At 47.6% G+C, this 14,881-nt stretch overlaps 1 protein-coding gene across 7 annotated transcripts in view; it reads right to left on the reverse strand.

Moving 5' to 3' along the window:
• Positions 1 to 14,881, reverse strand: part of Ssbp3 (single stranded DNA binding protein 3) — a 137,540-nt gene that overhangs the window by 70,824 nt on the left and 51,835 nt on the right. The window lies entirely within an intron of this gene.

Here is a 14,881-nt window from a genome sequence, read left to right on the forward strand (position 1 = left end):
GGAAGGAAGGAAGGAAGGAAGCCAAAGCCGACATCCATCTGCTTTTGTTTTCCTACATTCCTTTCAAAACTTGGGGTCTGCTAAGCCCCTGCATCGTCTGTCCACTTCCCCCACTGCCATTTGCCACCTGGCTTGCTCCTGACAGCCATCAATCACCCATAATGTGCTGACCTCAAGGCTCAGGGGACAGAATTTTCAAGTCAAATGTAGCCGTTAACATAAATAAGGCATTGCCTTGGATTTCTTCCTTTTTCTTTCCTTCTCTCTCATTTCTGAAGACTTTGCAGCTGCTGTGGGAACTCGCGTGAGGGCAGACAGGCAGAGTGGAACGGCAATTTTACTGTTCTGAGTCACAATTATGACGCTGTGATAAGAAACATTTTCTATGAATTTTTAAGCACTAGTTATCCTGTTGTACAATTGTCTCTAAAGAAAAGAACATGGTTCCATGGTTCCAGAAAGCCTGAAGGCTCCAAGTCAACTGTCCCAAGCAGGCAGACTTGGAGCCCCTTCCCCACCCACTCCCGTGCCCTCTAGTCAGGGCTCCCTCTCCATCATAAGCAAAGCTGCTGTCCTTTAAGCACATTTACATGCAAACGACTTCCATACTCCAAATATAGTCCTGTAAGCCAGCATTTATTTTTAAACACGAAAAAGTCTCTCATAATAAGGCTTGTGATAAATGTTATGATACTCAAAAATGGTGTTGGGAAAGGGGAGGGGTGACTGGAGGGAATGGAAGAATGGGGGCTTTCCCTTGACCCCATGCCCAAGTAGATCACACAGAAGAGGGTGCTCCACCTTTGATCCTATTGGGAAACAGTGAGCACAGATTAGAACCAAGTGGTCCAGTGAGACCCACTCCAGACCTACCTACTCTACCTAAGGTCAGGGCTTTGTATTACCTGCCCAACCCCTGCCCAGCCCACATAAAGCAGCAGGTGGAAGACACAATGGGTTGTCCTGGGAAAACTCCTAGATCCACCCACAATGATCTACTGTGCAACCCTTGCCAACTCACAGCCTTCTCCAGGCCTCCATTTCTTCCCCTGTGGAGGGAGCTCAGGCCACACACACACACACACACACACGTGATTACTACTTCCTCAATCCTGAAGCTCCCCTGCAGCTTGCCCTCGAGCAGGATACTGCTCAGCTTTCCAGACTTTCTCCTCAGCCAGGAGAACTGAGTCCTGACAAGAGTTCCAAAGTTTCCTCTAATTCCTTTGGAAGAAAAATCACCAACTAGGTTTCTAGGATATATTTACAAAGATCCTATACAATGACAAGATGGCCTGGTGCTGTAGGCCTGTGGTCCAAGCTACTCGGGGTTAGGCAAAGGGATAAGGAGTTCAAGGTCAGCCTAGATAGTGAGGCTTGTCTCAAAACGAAAACATTAAGAGGGGCCTGAGGATGTGGCCAACTTGCCTAGCATGTGAGAAGCCTGGTTTCAACCTCCAGGACCAATGAACAGTCTGATTCAACCTCTACTGGCTTCTTCACCAAGGCCTAACACCCACCTGATCTTAGCTTACCTCAGAAAAGGCCATTCAGAGTGCTGGCCTAAGTTCCAACAATACAGCCTGGCCTCAGCGCAGGCCCCAGACAACTAGTACCATCAGTCAGTGACAGGACGAGTGGGCCAGGGTTACCAACTTCCTTCTGATTCTCTGTCTAAAGGGTTTTTACTCCAAGTGAGGACAGTATTTATCTAGATGGAAGTTACTAGAAGCCAGTGCCTGCTCTGTTAGTCTAATAGCAGACTTCCCAAATGCATTCCAGAAACTACACAGCCTCACCAGACTCAGAACTAGGCAACATACGTGTCTTCTGGACTTGGAAAGAGGCAGCCTGTCTCTGTTCTCCCTTCTCTACCAAAAATACTGCCCTGGGAAAGGTGGCCAGATCACTCATAGCAAAGGAGAAAGTGGGGGAACTAAACAGCCTGTGACCCTGAGGATGAATGACACCCTTTTTAAAGGCACTGTTCAAAGCAGACATATTAGGAAGGCTGTATATTTATCTTTCTGACATTTTAAAATATGCTGCAAAAAGCTGAAATCCTAAATCAAGGTGCATTTTTAAAGGCATGTTAGATTGGTGACAGAATCACTCCACTCTCTTTCTTACTTCAAGGAGTATGCCTGCTTCGAAGCAAGGATTACTGCACGTGACAGCCTAGCCCCCCATACAATCAATAGTGTGTTATGCTTTAGAATGTGGCAAAAGGCTGGAATTCATCCCAACATGGGCCACTGTCAGGGGCTCAGCCTCCTACTCAGGCCCCTAGGCTCAACCTGGGGCTCAGCCTAGAGGAGAGCCAAACAAGACTCAAGGAGAGCCCGCTACAAGGGACACCAAAAAAGGAGTTCTACTCCCGAGGTCCAGCTCTCAGTCAACTGTCCCAAGATACGAAATCCTTGGCACGAATCTTCCATACTTTCCAAGACTATGCCTAACCACAGGAACCAAGGTAAGACAGTGATCTCAATAGTAACAGGACACGTGAGCAATAACAAACACGCACACAGACTTCCCCATATCCCCACCTCAAACTAGGGGAAAGAAGCAGTGACCCTGGGTGGCTGCAAGGTAGAGAGGGAAGAAGAATCCAGCCACTTCTTATCCTCAGGCAGGAGAAAAGCCTAAAAGGAGACAACCCCTAAGACGCATCAGGACAGGCTTAGTGCCACATGCCCATGACTCTGCACTCAGGAGCACTCTAATACAGGAGGATCTCAGGTTCATGGCCATCCTGGGCAACATAGAGACACTTCTGCCTCAAGAAAACAACAACAACAAAAAACCTAAGACAATAAATTCTAAAAACAAAAATTAGAAACTAATTAATAAAAGAACCAAATATCCCAGATAACCCAGGTACATACTTGGCAACTTCAGCACACTGGATCAAAAATCAATAATGTAACTGCCTACAAAGGAAGACCACGCAGAGGGCATTAGTGCTGGCAAGAGCAAGAGCAAGGAGAAGGTGCTGTCAGCCTACAGTTTACAGAGAACCAATACTGTGCCCACAGAGCGCGACCTTGTACCCCTCTGTCCCTCCTTCAATGCTTTCTACCCCTCATCCCTCTGCCTGCCTTTATGCTACCAAATACTTCCTAGAGCAGAGTCAAAAATGCTAAGACTCTGTCGACTGTCTACCCCTTGGACCAAACACAAGCAAGGATGATAAGCCATCTGGTTCCTCACTCCCATCCAGTCACTGTCCACAAGATCCAAACAGAAGCTCTCAGGAATCCCTGTCTGCCACCCACAAGGTGAAGTCACACAGGCATCACTTGCTGACACAGCCCAATCTCAGTACAACAACCATCTCCAACCTTATGCGGTAGGGGAAAAAAATCCTTTCAGAGCCCAACTCTTAAAGGCATAACCACCCAGAACCTCTTGGGTAAGGTTCTCACCTTTACCAAAGTCAGGCCGTGAAAGAACCCGACTGATGATCAGAACAGGCCACCTAAAAATGGAGCTGCCCCTCCCAGGCACCCACAGGGAATAAGAGTAGAGATCACCTCTCCGAGGGACCAGAACAGAGTACAAAGTTCCCACAATGCCATGTGGGCAATATCTGGCAATAGCATGGAAATGTGTGATTGTAACCACTGAAGATACTGTTAGACGGTGTATTAAACTTATAAGAAAAACACACTAACATCTACCACTCTAAGTGCTTTTAACATGAAACTCTTGGAAATGTCCTCACTCTAAGCCCAAGTCAACGTGTGTGTGTGTGTGTGTGTGTGTGTGTGTGTGCGTGCTCAGGTACCAACCTGATACTATCTACATATTAACATCATTAACATAGAAACTACAGCTACATACCTGATATAGAAAGACATGGGGGCTAGGAGAGATGCTCAGTGGTAAAGATACTGGCTGCTCTCTTCTGGACCCAGATTCTCCAAGCCACATGGAAGCTCACAACCATCTGTAACTCCAGCCCCAGGGGACCTGACACACCCTCTTCTGGCCTCTGTAGGCAGCAGGCACACATATGGTGTACAGACTTACATTCGGACAAAACACCCATGTGTATAAAATATATTAGTTTAAAAAAATACACAGAGTATTTTCTGGACACAGCCATGTTATATTGTAAAAGTGTGTGCATGCATGCATAAATTCTGCTCAAATCAGGTGCCTGATCACTTCCAGATGCTATGGCCTAGGATACCCTATATTAAGAAAAAAGAGAAAAAAGATTGCCCTACATGCTCAGATAGTTGGGTTCAGGTTACATAAAACAGAATGTAACTTCTCAGTCAAGGCAAAAAAAACAAAAACAAACCCAATAGAATGACAACCATGTAAACAGCTGACGTAACACTGCAATGGAGACTGAGAAGCCAGTTGATTCCCAGTCTGCTCTGTGGCTACCTCCACCCCATACCTGTGATCTAATGGAAAGCAGGGTGTCCCGGGCCCAAGAGCAGGACAGATAGAATCCAATCCACAAATAACATAGAGGATCTGGTATTTGCCTGTGCCCAGCTGCCAGGCTGACCAAGGCCTTGCCAATGGACTGGTGCAGTATGACTGCTCATATACCCACAGGCAACCTCAACCAAGAAAGGACAATGCCTGTGCCCACAGCACCAAGGCAAATAAAGAGGTGGCAGAGGCATGGTGAAGGACAGTGGGATCCCCTGCACCTCCCATCTGGGGCTTTCCCCTGGTACCTGCACTCACTCAGAGCCTCAAACCTTGAGTCAGGGCTTTCACACTTGCATGAAGACTACAGTTATAGAGCTGCAGGTCTGAAGGCAACTGAGAGCTGAATCAATATCACCTTACCCACCTCCACAATCAATCAGGACTCAGAAAGGTTATTCAGCTTCCCCAAGACTACACAGCTCCAGAGCAGGAGAACTGAGACATCATCCTGTGATCCTTTCCTGAGTCCCAGCTCTTACAAAGCAAAGAAAATGGCAGCTGACATATAAGCAGATTATTAGTGGCCTCCATGGAGAATGGCGGGAGCAGTAGGGAAAGAGCCAGTGGCGAGTGGCAGTCATAGCCGCTCTCATCTGCCTGGCAGGGAGAGCAAGAGCAGCAAAGAGACACACCAGTGCAACAGAGGCCTGAGATCTGAGGCTACAAGACCTCATCAGCTCTAGACTCGACTGCCACCAATGACTGGAGAAGACACCCAGGCCAGGTGAAGCTGCCAGTCTGGGCCTTATTTTCTCGTCTGTAAGACAACTGGGCTGTAGAGGAAATCCTCAAAGGCCCCTCACCACAGTTAAGAGTCACCAGCAGCTAATTTAGTTAGGCTTACCAGAGAGGTATATCATCTCCTCTCTGGTCCTCCACACAGAATGGGCAAGGAGGTGGCGGCTACTGGGGCTCCCTGACAAGGGCTTCAAAAATGCCCCCTTCCCCTCCACCCTGGCCAAGGAAGAAGAACCCAGCTCAAGCAACTATTCACCTATCCCACAGCGAAGCTCTAGCACCTGAGAGTCAAATGCATTGAGGACAGGCTAAGTGTTCACCGGGGACCAAAAGGGAAAAATAAACTGTCCTACTCAGGTCAGGAGGCGAGCAAACACACACCTCCTACACAGCATTGTTCCCAGGCACCATTGTCAGCACTCTGTGGGCCTGACAGCCAGTGCTCCCTAATATGGCCAAGCTGAATCCCATAGACAGCCAGCCACTTCCCCTGCAGTGGTCCATGGGGACCACCACCGCGGACACACTACCAGCTGCAGGTAATGCAGGTCGGGTCTTTGACAAAGCACTGGGAGCCAGCCAGTTACACAGTAGGACATGGAGAACTTTATATCCTCTATATCTTGCCTCTGTGGGCAAACCTGGTTGTGGTCAGTCACATGGCAACAGGGTATGTCCTCCATGGACATCCGGTGTCCACAGAGCTAAGAGTCTGGGCCCAGCTTCTTCCTATCACATCTACAGTCAGACTGTGGCTCTTCTCTGAGTCCAAACAGAATAGCCACCACCATGAAGAGGGCAGTCAGAGCCTACCCGCCTGCCAACTTTGTCCTCTTTAAGGCTGCAAGGCCTTGAACCCTGGATCTGCTATAGACAGCAGTCTCATTTTGGACAAATTGCTTAACTTAGCCTCCCCATGCCTCAATTTCCCTGCCTGAAAAAAAATCAGGTGCAACAGCAGAGTCATCACACCAAACTGTTTGGAACTGGGCCTGGCACAAATAAAGCTGCCTCGGGGCTAAGCACCATCATCTCCTTCAGCACTTTTCCTTTCGGAACCTTCACTGGGACCCAAGCCTCTGCTTGTTCCAGCCAGTGCAAGCTCTTGGTTTGCTTGGGTTCATTTGGTCCTGTGCTTCACCCTGAGTAATGCTAGAAAAACCATCTCCTAAAAAAGAAGGCTCACACACTACACCTCAAAGATGGCATAAGGTCACGCAGGTAAATCATCTACCTACTAATAGTTACTGGCAATCATTCTAGTGGGTGTGGCATTGTACAACAAGCCTGTGTCATGTTCTTTCATTGGTGACCAACTGTTGGAACACAAAGTCAGATATCTGGTGGATTTGATCACTTTCTCAAGCTCACTATTAAAACCACACTTTTCCTTGCCCTATGATAATATCTTAATTTTTTTAAAGCCACACAGGATTTAACATTATGCCTATTACATTTCATTCTGTTGCTTTGAACCTGGAAATAAGAACAAGAGGATCTCCTGATCAGCTGGCTCAATCTGCTCAGCAGTGACCTAGACAGGGCTACAGAAGCAGCCTCCAGGGTTAAGACAATGATGCCACATGGCGAGGGTCTCTGCTGGCTCTGCCCTTTATTCAACACTGGGACACAGGAGCCAGCTCTTATGGTTCGAGTTTTAGTAAGAGGGATAGCACTTTGCTTTGGAAGTACAGTCATGTGAGCAGGCTGCTGCCAGGCACCCAACCCCTCTTTACAGCATTTCTCTAATGTGAATATTCAGAGTTCCTACTGCTCAGTGATGTTTCTAGAGAAGATGGTGCTTCTGGGGAACGAAAATACTTGTCCTTAAGTGTGCAAATAAGAGGAAAAGGGCAGAAGTAATTTTCTAGCCTCTGGGCCACAGTGGTCCACCTTACTGCTGAAGGTAGGACAATTCAGGACTTGAGCCTGATCATGTGTCCTAGGACTTGACCATTACTGGCAGAGGATTTCGACACCTTCTAAGGAACATCTTCCCACAGTCCGAAATTTCAACTCCATGAACTCTTTTTGAGGCACATTAACAAGGTGTGAGATGTTTCTGTCTGTGCTTAGGAGACGTGTGTGTGTGTGTGTGTGTGTGTGTGTGCGTGTGTGTCTCCCATAAGAAGAGTACTATCCCTAGGGATATCCCCTCACAGAAGCAGTGAGGGGTGGAGTTCTTGCCAAGATCCTCTGTTCTTCCTGTTTCTCCTAGGCTGCATGAGACAGCACCTGCTGAGGAATTCCTGGGGAATCCAGGCAGGAAGAGGAAGCAGTTGGAGGAAGAGCAGAAGAAATCGGTCTATGAAGAAGAGAGGGCTGAAAGCAGAAGTCAATGTTATGTCATGAGACAAGTATGAGCTGACGGCCAAAGAGGCAGGCCTTTGGCTCATACCTGTCCAACCTCCTCACTCCCCACACACCTCTCTGAGCTTCAGGATCACATCCACAGTATGAAGGGAACAGAGCCACCTCTATGGTTCTCCTGGCGCTGATGCTTTGAGTTCTCAGCCAAGATTTCTGTGCTTTTAACTTTTATATCTCTCTTGGTCCATTCTATAGATTATGACACAATAAGGCCACCTTCTTTCCTTTTACCTACTGACTCTTTGGCAAAGGCACAGCAAATACTTATAAGATTCAGCAGGTATACTGACATGCACCCACCAGACACACACCTTGAAGATCTACCTGAACTCCTGAAGCTCTTGAAGGCCTAGCTCCCTTGCTCCCATCACTACACCAGAGACTCAGAAACAGGCTGGTCCCCATGCTTGAGGGTTGGGGGTGGGGAGATTATGTGTACAAGGGTGCCTACAGCCTCTCAAACCTACAGCCAAGCAGATGCCCTTGCCTCTGTGCAGATGGGCCAGTTCAGCAGCTTTTCAAAATTAACAAAGTCCAGTTTTCAAATCCTAAAAGGCTTCTCAAGTCCCTTCTAATCTGTCTGCCGTTTTGTTTTATCTGCTCAGCTCAAGTCAAGGAGAACTTGACATTAGGAATACTCACTGCAAATAATGCTATGCCAGGGACATGTGTGTGCGTGCACACACGCACACCCACACACTTGTACAACACAAAAATTGAACTTGAACCTAGTAGAACCCAGGATTTTGGAGGGATGGTTTCTTTGGACCCCCCCACCCCACCCCCACCCCCCGTTCGTCAACAACCCACTCTCACCTGGCCACCCATGAAGGAAAATGACCTCAGGGTCCAAAGCCAGAACTGCCCCCAGCTCTGGCCACTGAGGCTTCAAGTGTTTTACTAGTACAAAGCTTTTCCTTTGGCTTTATTCTTGTCTTTCTTTTCCTTTTGCACCAAGTGCAGGAGACTGAAACAAGACTTTGCTAGTGTTCTACCAGAGCAATAGCCCACACCTTTGCCTGGGTTTGAACTATATAGATAGCCAAGGCTAGTCTAGAACTCACAAGAGATCCTCCTTCCTGCCTCAACCTTTCAAGTGCTGAAATCACAAGCATGAGATACCACACACACACCACAAACTTTTCAGTGTACCCTTTTGGTAAAAATTAAATTCCCATGACATCACCCATAACAGCATGTATGAACATGTGATACTCAGTAGCCAACAAGCCAAGTGTACACACATGAAACTTCTACCCTCAATCCTTTAAGCCAGTTCCTGCCACTCAGCACCTCACAAGAGAAGCAGACTCTGGCCACCCCAAATAATCTGGGCCCTTCTTCTGCCTTGCCATGGCTTCCTGTCGCTCCTACAGACAATCAGACCTTCCTTCAGAGCCCAGCATATATGCCTGGCTTGTACATGATCAACTGTATAAGATCATTGAAAGGCAGTACTTTATTCCACTCTGAAAATACACACATCTAGTTTGTGTCTCAAACTGAAAGACTATCTGTTGAATAAATAAGTCTGTGGGTGAGTACATGGCCTCTGCCTCCCGCTCTGGCATCCCATCCCCAGCAGTATACTGAAGAACCATGGAAAACATAAGCCCTAATAAGACAACTCCCAATGACCCAGGGTAACTGCATAGTCACTTCACATGTAGCCTCTGCCTTCAGAATACATATACCCAAGGGGTTGAGCTCAAGTTTCCATGCGGGTACAGGCAGCCGAGGGAGTGCCCTCCCTGACTGAGGCCAAACAGGGATCTAGCCACAAACATCTAGTAATTCTGAACATGACGTGAACAATGTAAAAATAGCTCCTGTAGCTCTCTGCTCCCACCCTTCTCCCTGGTGACACAAAGGGCAGAACAGAATGACACCCCTAACAAGCCTCAGCTTGTTCCCACATGGACGCCCCAGTCTCCTACATCTAAACCAGCTGCTGTGTGCCAACAGGGAATTCCAGATTACAATTGCCATCATTTTCACAAGTACCTGAAATCAGATCATGACAACAGTGTGAGGAATCCCCAAATGGGATAACATAAGCTCCAAATGACACACTCGTCCTCTCTGTACTCCTTTCCTGTGTGCTGTTCATTCATGTGGCACTCGCCATTGAGTACACATGTAGCCAGGCATGGTGGTGTATGCCTTTATTCCCAGTACTCTGTGAGTTCGAGACCAGTCTGGTCAACAAAATGAGTTCCATGACAGCCAGAGCTATACAGAGTAACCCTATCTCAAACAAAACAAACATACAAGTAAATAAATAAATACAGTGTATAGACAGTCTTTCTCTCCCACAGGCTCTGGATGAACACAGCATGGCTCAAACTACATAGAGTGTAGTCTCAGCTACCTAGGAGGCTGACTGAGGCAAAAAGCATTGCTGAGCCAGGGGTAGGATACCAGCCTTGGTAACATAGCAAACCTTGTACTATTATTAAAAATAGGTAAAAAGCACACAGGAGCAGAGGAGCTGGCTCAGTGGGTAAAATATCTGCTCCACTAACCTAAGGATCTATAGAACTCACAGAAAAGCCACACGTCTCATGTCCTGGTACTCCTGCTGAGTGATAGGAGCAGACCAGAGTTCCTGGAAGTTCACAGGACAAGTACTCTAGCTTCACAGCAGTGAAGAAAAGACACGGTCTCAAACAGTAAGGAAGGCAAGGACCGACACCCAAGGTTGTCCTCTAACTTCCACACGAATGCCATGGCACAAGAACACATACACACCTTATACACACAATTTTTTTTTTAATTCTTTTAAAAGCATGCTAGCCTCTCCAGATATCAGCTAACGCTCACTTGCCACCATCTGGTATGACTGTTTGTTTGTTTGTTTGTTTGTTTGTTTGTTTTAGAGAAATAGGGGATGATGAAAGATTCTTATCCCTCAGGCTGCTACTAATACTGTATGTATTAAATGGAAAGTATATTGAAGACTGTCAAAAGAAAGTGCTGAGGACAGACAGACAGGTGGCTCTAAACAGCTTGAAGAGTGAAATCTACTGCTTGGACCTCAACATGTCTAGCTGTGGAGCTCCCAAGAAAGTTTAGTATTGTGGGGGGAGGTTGTCACTCCAGTTTCATCGACTAGAAAATGGGTGAAGAGATCAATGCTAACACTTAGCCCAGAAAATAAATGCAAGTAAAGTATTAGCCAAGTCTAATTAATACATAGCTCTATACTCAGTACAAGATTACATTTATTCCTTCTCCTTCAACACCTGAAACACACACACACACACACACACATACACACACATGGAAAACTAAGGACAGCTACCTTCTAGCAATATCGGGTAGGCGGTGGTGGCATGCACCTTTAATCCCAGCACTTGGGAGGAAGAGGCAGGTGGATTTCTGTGAGTTGAAGGCTAGCCTTGTCTATACACCGAGTTTCAGGGCAGTTAGGGCTACACAGAGAAACCCCATCTTTGAAAAACAAAATAAAATAAAACAAGAAAGATACACGGCCATATTGCTTTTCAGTCAGTGCTTAGGTCCCTGTCATACGACTTGTCATAAAATGTCTCCTCAGTCAGTACTTACAAAATTAACTGAGCAAACTAATTTCTTCTGACTTGCCTCTGTGTTTTCTAGCGATCAAAGAGAAAATACCCAGCACTGAGAAAGTCCTCTCAAGGTGCCTTGCTCCTTTGTGGTCATATTGGCAAAGGGAATCAGGGTCTCTGTCCCATCTTACACACACCCACCCACTTTCCAAAGCCACTTCTGAGGTTAAAGAAGTTTCCTCAGAGGCCGGAGGCTCAAGGCCAGTGAGCAGCACCAAGCCCATGGTGTAGTGGGCTCTTCACACCTGTGGAGGATAGGAAGGGCCAATGATCCCTTCAAAGCCCAAAAAGAAAACCCATCTTCTGCAAAGAGAAGCAAGCACTGGCTTTATTTTTAGCTACAAGTGACGGGAATGTTACTCTCAGAAAGGTGGAGATTCTGATTCATCACCCTCCGTATCTTTACAGAATCCACAGTGGCTTTGCAGGGACGGGAAGGGGGAACAAGAGGAAGATCTAACATGATTTCAAAGACAGGGAGGAAAGATACAGAAGGAGGGGATGCGGGATCCAGTGAAGACTCATACAGTCCCTGTGACTCTTCTAACTAACTGGAGGCCGAGTGCCCTCCACGGCCCACATAAGAAACGGCAGCTGTCACACTATTCAGCCCACTGGCAGACGGGGCAGAACTATGCTATGAATCAGAAAGGCTGAGCTCCGATGCCACTGCTTTGGCCATGGTGCTCTGAAGCAGCAAGCTGAGTCTCTTGGCTGCCATGTGAGCCAACACAGTTAAGGCTAAGCCCCAAGAGCAAATGGCCACCCCGGCCACCTGACGAATCTGAAAAAAAGATGCTGAGTTCGTGGCTAAGTCCTTTCCAGTCTCTGGTCTCTGCATCAGCTCCTGCCTTGAGGTTCCTTCTCTGCTTTCCTCTGCAGATAAATAGTGCTATGGAAGTGTAGGACAAATACACACACCCTCTCCTCCCCAAGCTGCCTCAGCCATGGTATTTCCTTACAGCAACAGATACCCTAACTAAGACAGGAGAACAGGGCTTCCCTGGGGCGAAAGGGAAGCATGACCCAGCCAAAAGAAAGCCAGCTCCTTATGAACTGTTCCTAGTGAGACCAGATAGGAGGTTGAGCCCACCGTGGAGAGCCACACGTGCAAAGGCTGGAGCTAGGACTCTTGAGAAAACCTAGGGGACAAGAAGGGTGGCCAGGTTGCTCTAGCAGGGCTAACAAGGCAGGCTTTCATGGCAAACTGTCTCTGTGCTCTGGGAGGCCCTTTGGGTTAAAGTTTGAAGAGATTTCACTGTATAGACTAAGCCAAAGAAAAACAGGCTTCCAGGGAAGGGAAGCAGGGCCACAGTGCCCTCGAACCCAGTATGAAGCTTAAAGGTACCTGAGAAAAGAATCCTCCTCGAGCTCTTCACGGCTCTATCCCTGTCCCTCCCACGCCCACTTGTTTAGCCTCTTACTTTTATTTATTTTTAAACTGGGGCCTGCTTACGGTCAAGTTAATACATTTTTTAAAAGAAAGCCTTGAGTGTGCTGTGGCCTCCCCAAGAGGAGAGGGCAATCAATGGCCCTTCACTTCTCTCTCTGGCACCAGCAGAGGCCAGAGGGACAGGTGGAGACCAGGACAAACATCAAGGTATACTGTGAGTGGGCCTGAGGAGGGGTCCTGCCTCTGTTTCTGTGGCTCCCGAGCCACTCTCCTCCCCACAACAACTAGTAGAGAATTCCATACAGCCTAGACACGGATTGTTCAAACGGTAGCTGCTCAGTCCCTGAACAGCCTTGAATCTGGTTGAAAAAGAACACTACTCCCATCCCCACACCCTGCATGGCAGTTTATCTGACAGACGGAGAGACATCATAAGGAAAGTGACCTGCACATCTTACATATATGAAAACTTGACTTGTATCTCCCACCTTCCAGTACCCCTAGGCCCCCAACCACAAACCCTTACCCCATCATGGAGTACTGAGGGCTCCCCACCACCACCCCCTCAGGGGGCAACCTTTCCGACACTGACAGATGGGGAATCCTAAAATACAGTGTATGGATCATGTTTCGTGACTAGCAAACGAGCCAGCCGGGACACTCAAGAGAACCCGGCCGGCTCAGGAACAGGATTTCACACATTCTGCAGAACAGTAGACCTGTGTTCTCCTTCACCAGCTTGTAGGCTCCTCAGGAGACAGATTCTGCATGAGGAGGACACAGAGCAGGCACCAGCCTGGGGGAGGAAATAGTGTCCTAACCCTCCACACTTGGAAGCCTGTAGTCATCAGTTCCTGAGCAAGGGCACAGTCTTTGCTCATGCTAGGAATCTGCTACATACTCTGAAGCCACCCATGCTGCTTGGGTTCCAGTCCTGGCTCTAGCCAGGCATATTACTATTACCTTTCTGAGCCTTCATTTGCTGGTCTATAGAAGTCATAGTGGATTTCTTCTTTCTTTTTTGGGGGTGGAGGTGTGGGGGTTCATGGCAGAACCTCTCCCTCATTGGGTCACAGTGAAGGTGAACGGCAGAGTTCAGGAGTACACAGCAGACACAGTAACCATCATCTTTACAACAGCACAACTGTGGGTTGCTCTCTTTCTAGTCCCCCTGAAAGACTCCAGGAGGCCATGCAAGCAGGCTAGGAGGAGGTTCAGCAGTTGGGGAATTGATCTGCTTCTGGGAGGCCCCCTAGGGAAGGGCTTGGGAGAGTCCCTGGTGTTCTGTTATTTGTACATGTTAGTAGGCAGTGCTTGGAGGGGACAAAGGAAGGATACATAAAGGTTAGAAGCAGAAGCCTACCATCATACTGGTTTGACACACATACCTTGAAGCCTCCCACATACAGCCAAGACTCTAGGGCTCCAAGCAAGGACTGCACATCACCTCCTCACTCCAAAGGAAAGATAGTGGTCACATCCATCTCTAAGATCTTCTGGCTTTAAGAGGGAGTGAAATGTCTGGGCAGGTCTCACGGAAAGTTCTGGACATGCAGATCAGCAAAGTGGGATACCCCACCAGAGAGTCCAAGGTTAGAAAGGAAGGAAAAATGGAGGCAGGAAACTGGGCCCTGGCAACTGGGGAAGTCCAGAAGAAAGAGGCCCAGTAGCTGAGAAGTCCATATGATTAGATCCTATGGAAGGACGTAGTGTGAACAGCACAGCTATCTTTGGTTGTTAAGGCCTGAAGTTCAGTGGTTACTTTATCATCTCTTCCTTTACAAAGGGCATACACCCACACGTACTATGGGAATGGGCAGCAAACTCTAAGACTGCAAATGGACTGCATCTGTCACTCTTGAGGTAACAATAGTTCACTCCAAAATGTGACAGACAGCACTCCCAGAAAAACAGAGGATCAAGTATGCTCAAGAGACTTCCTAGAACCTTCCAGAGTTGCTTTATTACAAGCATAAAGATGTGCTCTGGCCAGTGACACATACTGGGGTGGACTCCTCTGCACGCACACGGGCAGGGATGGCCTTGTAAAGGAGGGAAAGCACGAAGACAATACTGATAAATTTTCTGTTTTGTGGGGTTGTAAGAGCAGAGACATGATGAATAATGGAGATAGGGAACAAAGTTCCTCACTGCCCAAGACCCTGCCACCTACAGACAAGTGATCTCAAGTTTATGGGTGCAAGGTGTGAAACTTCATTTGGCATGTGTGGTTTTCAGCTGTAGTGTTTTGAGGACATGTATAATCCAGATTTACACTACATTGGTTTCACCAACTCAAAAGCTACAAATGCCTCAACTCCACTCCTGT

Source organism: Grammomys surdaster, unplaced genomic scaffold, assembly GCF_004785775.1.
Source record: "Grammomys surdaster isolate TR1022 unplaced genomic scaffold, NIH_TR_1.0 100, whole genome shotgun sequence".
Classification (NCBI taxonomy): Eukaryota; Metazoa; Chordata; class Mammalia; order Rodentia; family Muridae; genus Grammomys; species Grammomys surdaster.